The sequence below is a fragment of the Microtus pennsylvanicus genome, chromosome 22, assembly GCF_037038515.1.
Source record: "Microtus pennsylvanicus isolate mMicPen1 chromosome 22, mMicPen1.hap1, whole genome shotgun sequence".
NCBI classification, from domain to species: domain Eukaryota; kingdom Metazoa; phylum Chordata; class Mammalia; order Rodentia; family Cricetidae; genus Microtus; species Microtus pennsylvanicus.
The window spans coordinates 23,329,903-23,339,107 of NC_134600.1; the positions used below are offsets into that span (position 1 = coordinate 23,329,903).

Below are 9,205 nucleotides of genomic sequence, written 5' to 3' on the forward strand. Positions count from 1 at the left end.
AGTCATAGATTATTCATGTTGTCTCCCTCACCACCCAAGCTCTGAATGAACTTCATTTAAAAATTTCCTAAATATAGAGGGGAAAAAAAGTCTACATTGGTGAATTCACTAGTTCGTCTATGTGCTTTGGTTTATTCATTGTGTATTTGCATCTTATAGACAGTTTCCCCTCATGGGGAATGAGAAACTAACAGAAGTGTAAAGTGGAGGCCCGTTAAGACTCAGTAGTTGTTGGCTGCTGCTAAATCTTTGTGGGAAAGGGTTTTGTAAGCAATTCAGATAGGATCCCAAGAGAACAGTTTCAGGGCAGAGAGACAAGAAATGAATCCATACAGGCGAGCAGTGAAATATTTACTCATTAATACACAAGTTGGGGTAGGGGAGGGAAAGTGGAAAGGGCTGGAGACCTCAGAAAGAAAACTGTAGTTGTAGACTCCTGGGAAGACAAATTGTTAGAAAATTCAAAGCCAAGAATACCAGTTGAGGCCACTGTTTTGCTTCCTCTGGGGAAAAAAAAACCTCAGGTTCACTTCATTTGTTTTGGACTAATAGCAAAACACTCTTGGCAGAACCCTGTGATTTTAAATACACAGAAAACAAACCCATGGAGGGAAAAGCAGTCTACAGTATGTGACCGCCATTGTCCTAAAGAACATTCAATTACAAATCAATGAGTGACTTGAAAGAAGATTAGAATTTGTGTTTGGGAGTCTATTTTTAAGCCTTTCTTTCATAAGGCTGGGCACAAAGGTTGTGGGAAGTTCAGCTTGCTCTTTGCAAGTCAGTCGGAAGCACCTTTTCTACTTTCTGCTCCAAGATCCAGCAGCAAAAACATTGTTCTGATCACAGCTTCTTGAAGTATAATTACTTCGTCAAAGAAAAATATAATTAGAACTGATATTTTAAAATATACCATAATTATATTTAAGGATTTGATAATTTTTTCACGTATGAAATGTTCTGTTAATTTAGCAACAAGCAACAGTGCTGAAGTCAGGAAATGATCTGACAGTTTTTCTTTTCTCTGTTTTAAAAATACCATCTATTCGCTCCTTTGTCTATTGAAAGAGAGAGAGTCAGTTTCAGTCGTGAATTGAATTAAATGCTTGACACAGCATTATGAGCATCAGGGCCAATTATTTTCTGTGTTCTTCCACATTTCTAGCTTGTCTGTACCATTGCAACAGCGCAAGAACAAGAACAGCCCTCTGGGATCCAAAGTACCCTACGATCTCTTTCTTCCCAGCCCCAATCAGCATTACTCTCTCATCCCCTGCCTTGTATCTCGTTCCTCCCATGAAAACACTTAGAATCCCATTTCCCTTTTACTAGTCTCCTTTCAAAGAACCTTTTTATGAAGGTTTCCAAGGTACTTTACTTTCTTCAATATGTTTTAATGAGTATGTGACTCTGCCTTGGCATCACTTATAAGTTGGTTTTGAAACAATTTCCTGATTATTGCATGACTACTCATCTCTCCATTCATTTGGGGTGACTCGGCCAACAAGTGACAGGTTCTATTCTATTCGGATTTCTCTTGTTGTATATGTCCATGTAAAAGCACAGACAAGACCTCTCTCTACCTGTTAATACAGCATTTCCATAGTTTTCATGGAAATTAGGTGTCTTTTTGGCGGTTCTGCCCTTGCCATCACTTGCTGAATACTTCAGACTTGAAGGTGGCTTAGTGTGTTTCTGGTCAAGGGCAACATCACAGAGAAGATGTAACTATGATGACCAAAGATGCTGCTTTGGTGCCAATTTGCCTTGTTACCCTTGCCAAGATCCCGAAAAAACAAAGTCTCAAAAAGAACCTTTTATTTGGTAACAATTTGATAATTTAAATTTTCCAGAGAATAGTTGTTTCTTGTCACATTGCCCGTGTACTGATTTGTATCAGTTGAACTTTTTGGACTACAATATTTCTTGAAAATTAAAATGACTAATGTTTCTCTCAACCATGACATTGCTTAAAATATCAGAGACACCCAGAAATATCACCTTTTAAGGTTGGGTAGAAAACAGAAATGCGTCTCTGAACAAGAGGGGTGTTGGTGAGGTGACCAGAGTCTGGGAGAATGCGCTAAGTGGCAACGCCTGAAGTGTTTCCACGGAGGACTGCGAGCAAGAGCAGATGATCCTGGACTCTACTGGCCTGAATTCAATGTGGGAAGATGTGCTCATTTGTTCCTTATAACGCTATGCTGTCCGAAAGAAGAAAGAAAGGAAGGAAGAAGAAAAGAAAATAAATCCAATGATTAATTGGTGCTGCCTCGTTTCATCTAAGTTTAGGATTCCTGAAGCCAGAAAGAGGAGATGACTGTATCTCCCATTTCTCGCTGGTGTGCGCCTTCTTATGTGTGTCTTCTTCATTTCTGGTACCTTGTCACTGAGAAGAGGGACTGGATCTCCTGTGTGTTGTTTGGATAGATGTGGAGGATGGGGAGAGGGGAGGCCGAGTTGTCATCCTCTGACCTACAGTGCAGCATCCTCAGAAGTCACTAGCAGTTACTAAGTTATTGAAACCTAGCCAGACTTCAACTTTCCTAAGATGTTAAGAATTTTTGATAGTTGTTTTGCTTGTTGTCAATGATGTCAACTTTTTTCTGTGCTAGGTTAACACCGCCAGCTCATCGAGAGCTGGAACACTCTCCTGGGACTGCAATATTTACCTGGGGTTCAAATTGTTAGTAACTGACGCTGGCTCTCAGATAAAAGTTACAGAAATTTCTACTCGGTTCTTTGTTTTCCTCTTTCCCTCCAACTGATTTCTAATTGGCATAATTCTGCAATAGTTCTTTTCCGATTTCATACTTGAGGTGAAAATATGTAAGAGAATTATTTGGACAATATGCAGTTGTTCTCATTACTAAATTTCATTCTGTGTTCAAAATGACTAGTTGAGGTTAGACTAATTGGAAGACCACAGCAGTGCATTTAAATAACGTCAGTCTCTTAGTTTCTCTAGGCCAGCAGTTCTCAGGGGGCACCTATGACCATCGGAAAACACAGATATTCACATTATAGTGGTTCTCAGGGGTCACCTACGACCACTAGAAAATACAGATATTTACATTATAGCGGTTCCCAGGGGTCACCTATGACCACCAGGAAATACAAATATTTATATTACAGTTCATAACAGTAGCAAAACAAAAGTTATGAAGTAGCAACAAAGTTGATTTTATAACTGGGTGTCAGCACAACAGGAGGTACTGTGTGAAAGGGTCACGGCACCGGGAAGGTTGGGAGGCACTGCTCAAAGCCTTTCCTTCACTATCCTGACACTGGTTTTCAGAAATAAGATGGAGAGAAGAATGACAGCCAATGTAGATAAGTAAAGTAATTGAATGAAGGGAAGAAACCCAGCTCTGGCTTTGGTTGGAATAAACTAATGAATTCTCATTTGTAGTCTGCAATGTGGTAGTCTAAATTTTTTGAATAATTTTATTATTTTGGGGATTATAGCATAATGATATCATTTCACCCTCCCCTTTTCTCCCTCCAGAACATCTTATATATTTCCTTTTGCTATCTTTCAAATCCATGGCCTTTTCTTCTTTAACTGTTGATCACACACGCACGCACACACATACACACGCACTCCGCTCAGTTCATATAATGATGCGTGCATGTATGTATGTTTTCAAGGCTCACCCTTTGGGATAGAATCTCCCCCTGGTGTGCTCTTCCGTAGGAAGATGGTTTCTCCCACTCAGCATTCCTTAGTTGCCTGTAGTTCTTTGTGTAGGGTTGAGGCTGCCTGAGCTCTCCCCTTGTATGTTAGCATGTCTATTGGTGTCGTCCTGTTTAGTCGGCTGTGCGGTGAGTCTTTCTTGTTCTATGCTTTATTTGATCTGAAATATTGACATTTAATTTAGCTGAGAGAGAGAGAGAGAGACGAGAGAGAGAGAGAGAGAGAGAGAGAGATAGAGGGAGAGAGAGACAGAGAGATGGAGAGAGGTTGAGAGAGGGGCAAGGTTCTGCTGTCCAGGCTGGTCTTGAGAGCTTCTGAAGGCTGGGGTCACTGGCACAGGCCACTACTCCTATCTACTCATGGTCTTTAACTGCTCTTTCTACTGCTCTCTTATGGGTCCCATACTTCTTATACCACCTGCCGAAGTTTATTTAAAGGGTGCAGAGTTATAGTCATTGGATGCTGAATCAAAAACAGATCAATGGTTTCATCAGTTTTTGTGCCGGAATGCACCATTTTGGAGTTTATAGATGTTGCAACACTCATTAGGGATGGATGCTATTCATGGTTATCAAGTCAAACAACTGCACGTGAGGACTATTGGAATGCTGGGTTATCGATGAAATGAGGCTTTTATTTGAAGCCTTAGCACAAAGGGGGTGGAACAGTGCTGGTGGATGACCCTGGCATGGAGGTCATGCTCCTCCTCTGTGGTTTCTCACATAGTCCTCAAGCCACAAGCACTTCACGTTGTGCTTATGAGAGAGTAGGTATCCAAGAAATGCTTAGGACACGCATGAGGGATGGAGGAAGATCTGCTTATCATAACAAAGAAAGCCTGTCTCTGTTTACACTGTTTTTCATGATGGAGAAATGCCATGATTGATAGATACCCTATTTAGATAATAATTCTTCCTTGGAAGGATGAAAATGCTGATAGGTGGTTATGGTCTAGTATGTGGGCTATAAAGAGTTAACTGCTTAGGAAGGAAAGTTTTTTAAAAAGTTGTTAAAAGTAGCTGGTAGTATGGTCCAATAATTGTTGATTATAAAGGCCTCCAGCTTTTAATTCCTGCCTGTGGTTTTAATTAGTTTTAATGAATGTAAATCATGTGGTCCTCCGCTGACCTGCTCCAGTTCATTACTCTTCGGGTTGTCTGAAGCTAGTTGGTTCAGGATTAACTGTCATACTCAGAAAGAAGAGCTCCTGTCACTCACGCAGCTGCAGATATGGGCTGTTTTCTTCTGGGAATGAAATTGAAGGTGCACAAGATACGCAGCTTCAGTGAGCAGCTGTGTGTTCATGGGTGACAGGGGTGGGGACTCGCAGACACCGGGAAGACACAGGCTGCAGATACAAAGGGAACGCCAGAAATTCCTTCAATCACATTTGCCTTATTAATGTGATATGTCCACATGTACTTACGGATACTTATTGTGATTGAAATTGCCATTATTTCAAAAAGGAGAGCAAAGTTTAAGGCTTAAATTCATTGTAACATATTGCTCCATGGATTAGTAGCTAGATTAACAGTAGTAAGCATGTTCTTTTCTCTGTGGAATGAACCTTAGATCCAACCAAAAAGCAGTTGGATACGGTCTTAATGATCATAATTTGCTGTAAAGCTATTTTAATTTTTGTTTTTTTTTTTGTTTTGTTTTTCGAGACAGGGTTTCTCTGTGGCTTTGGAGCCTGTCCTGGAACTAGCTCTTGTAGACCAGGCTGGTCTCGAACTCACAGAGATCCGCCTGCCTCTGCCTCCCGAGTGCTGGGATTAAAGGCGTGCGCCACCATCGCCCGGCTCTTAATTTTTACATAATAATAATTATTGATAATTTTATATGATCAATTGTATGTATTAAAGTTAGGAAACAGCATGATATATTTTAATACATAGTCTTTATTGTGATAAAACACATATAGATTTTTTCTTTACATAAATAAAATCTACAATTGTTCTCTTAGCAAGAGAAGTCATTGGATAACACCAATATATCTTTTTAACAAGGAAACTTAACATTGACATAATAGTTTAATCTGTAAATTGTGGTCTTATTTTGTCAGTTGTCATTATAGTGTCTAGTTTGTGCTCATTTTGCTAAGCTGGTTTTAACTTGATCTTGTATTCTGGATGTTTACCTGACCATGTTGTTGATGTTTACATGATTGAAATACTGGGATGTTTTTGCATACAATCGAGTCTTCTTTAGGTCTTTTTAAGGTCTTGGAAACTTGATGGCCACTAAAACCATGCCAAGCCAGTAGCCAGTAGCTTTCAGGTTCTTGTTTTGAGAATTCGAACAATGAAATTCATGGGCCACCGAGGATGCGTTTTAGAGATAAGTTTATCATATATTCATTTAAGGCAGTTCAGCTGTGTTGAGTAAGAGCAAGAGAGTAAGAGGGCAAGAGCTAGATGAGGAGGGACCCTGTAAGCAGGAAACATCCAGAAAATAGCTTGGCAGAGAGCTGCTAATCAGGGGCTAATGGAGGATATTTTGGAAGAGACTTGGGTGAGGTGGGGACAGCAACTGGCCCACTCATGTGTCCAGGTGCCTTCTCTGAGCACTGCTAACATAAGTGCATATAACCTTTAGACAGAAGAGCTCAGTTAGGTTGTAACAAAGAACAGGAAAGAGAACTCTCCTGGGCTTCCTGCCCTCCAGCACGAGGAACTGCTGCTTTGGGTTCCTGCCGTACATTCTCAGTTTCTATTTCTTAGTCTTATCATTGTAGGGTAACTCCAATTAAACTCTTTGATTTGAACACACACACACACACACACACACACACACACACACACACACCACACCACTACACAGGCTTCATACCTGTGTTTTCCATAGTTATTTTTAAACATTTTTTAGAACTAGTTATCCCTTACCCAAATGCCCATACCTTTCCACACAGAAACCCCTCTTCCCATTATTCTACTTTTCCCTTCAATATCACTTTGTTCTTTTGTCTTTCTCCCTTTAAGATCTTTCTTTTCTCTCCCCACCAGTGGTCTCTTTCTAGTTTCCTGGATTCTACAGGTGCTTCAAGTTAAACACAGAAATCTAAAGGTTCAATGATAATATCCATGTAGGTATGTATGTATAAGAACATGTGACACTTATCTTTCTGGATCTGGGTTATATCCCTTAGTAGGATGTTTTCCAGCTTTATCTATTTTTCTGCAAAGTCACACTTTTGTTTTTCTTTACAGCTGAATAAATTGCAGTGCATATAGGTATATTGTCATGATCCATTCATCAGCTCATGGATTTCTAGGCTATTTCCAGCATGCAAATCTAACCAAGAACTCATAGTTGGGAAGCTATGAGTTAATCTACTACTATTTCTCTGCAGAACTGACATAGTTTCAAACTGCCTTTTAAATTAATATCTCTATGTCCATAGACCAGTGCAATGCTCAGTCTTCATCAGGGAAGTTTCTTTGTCCAGAGCGAGGTGATTACTATAGACTCTCACAATTGACCAAAGTGCAGAGAAGAAGTCTCAGTGGAGTGCTCAATTAGGTTTTTATATACTCATCCACCACAACAAAAACCAAGAAAAATCAGTAACAGAGTTAAAACTAGAAAAACAATTAAATTTATGTTATGACTCATGTTTCCATTATTGCATTCCCTCCTTCCTTATCACTTAATATTTACTTTTCTTTATATAAGCACATTTGTACACATACACACATGTGCATGCACACACATATTATAGGATAGGAGCCACATATGAAGGAGGACATGCCCTTTTTTTCCTTTGTTCTTTTCACATTTGGCAACTTTACACAAATTAGTTACCTGGGAAGAGACAACCTGAATTGAGGAATTGCTTTCATAACGTTGGCTTATAGGCAACTTCTTGATAGTGATTACGTGGAAGGGTCCAGTTCACTATGGGTGGTCCTGTGTTGTGTAACAAGACAGGCTGAGAAAGCCACGTAGAGCAAGCCAGTAAGCAGCCTTCCTCTGTGATCTCTGCCTCCAGGTTTCTGCCTTGAGTTCCTTCCTTGGCTTCTAGTGATGGTAGACTATGGTAATTTATAAACCAAATAAAGGCTTTTCTCTTCAAGTTGGCTTTGGTTAGAATTTTATTACAGCATCAGAAAAGGAGCTAGGATGGAAGTTCACACCAGAGAGTGGGATTGCTGTGATAGACCTGACCATGTTGGTTTTGGGGGAGGCTTGTGGAAGTATTTTTGATTTTTGTACTAGAAACAGCCATTGAATGCTCAGAGCTTAACGCACTGTTGACTGGTCTTTGAAGATAGGAATGTTGAGAGATGTTCGGATCAGGAGACTTGGTCTGTGAAGTTACAAAGCGGATCAAACACTACACCCTGGTCATTCACATGAAACTTGCTTTACTCAGCCAAATGGGGGTAGTAGCTGAAGCTGAAGAGTTGTGGCTAAATATCAGCGAATAGTAAGAGATTATAAAATCTTCCTGGAAGTATTTCTTCAGAATCAGCACACAGAAGCTATGGTTGAAGGCTAGTACTGTATCTCAAGTTGGGATCTGAACTTGGTAATGTATACAATTCTTTTATATGTTACTGGTTTTGGAGACATGAAGTTTATAGGATTAAAGGGATCATGGAGAGAAACTGAGGCTTGGTGTCATGAAGCTGCGTCACAGTCCCTGAAGAGGGACTTGAGACTCCATTGGTGGAAGGGTAGCCTCTGTTCAGCTGGACTGTGATGGCCATCATCCCAAATTGTACTGGGTGGGAGTGCATAAAGGGACCAATCTTGTGGAACCATAGCTTCAGGATTTCCATATCTGGAGCAATAGCAGGATGTAGCAGAGAGGTTCCGGCGAGGCTCCAGTATTGCTGGTGTACTAGAAGCCAGGAGCTCTGAACCAGACTAATGATTCATTGCAATGAGCATTTGCAAGTAAAGTTGTTTGGACTAAAGGGTAGACTGTGTGACACATCCCAGCTCCCGTGACCACTACAACAAATGATGGAGAGGTGGGAGAAATGGAGAAGTAAAATGTTTTTTCTTTTTCTAAGTTATTTATTTATTTATTGGAGGGGACAGGCTCCAAGGGTAGAGAGGGCAAAAATGGAAGGAATGAAAAATGAGTGGGATTGGGGTGCATGATGTGAAATCAATAAAAAATTATGTTAATAGAAAAGAAGACAGGAATTTGGGAGTGAGGTAAGGGCTGAGTCTAGGAGGAGTTAGGGAAGAAAAGGGAGTATGAATGTGATGAAAATAGATTGCATGACACTCTCAAAGATGTATTAAAATATTATATTAAAACATTCAGCTCTTCTAGGGGGTTGGGGTTTTGGCCTTCAGATTGAAAGAGCATTACCAAGTCTCAGGCAGTCGAGTTGCCGACAGACCCCACTGAACTTGGGGCTTCCTGCCTTCAGTTCATTCTGTCCAGGGAGTGATTTATTGTTGGCTCCTTTCTGTTGGAGAAAACTGACTATCCTTTGTCCTTTGTGGTTTGTCTTTCTAGACCAGGGTTCAGTCCAGGATTATGTGTTC

At 40.3% G+C, this 9,205-nt stretch overlaps 1 pseudogene; it reads right to left on the minus strand.

Moving 5' to 3' along the window:
* Nucleotides 1–1,466: 1,466 nt before the first annotated feature.
* LOC142839992 (cytochrome c oxidase subunit 7B, mitochondrial pseudogene) lies at nucleotides 1,467–1,712 on the minus strand (annotated as a pseudogene).
* Nucleotides 1,713–9,205: the final 7,493 nt, after the last annotated feature.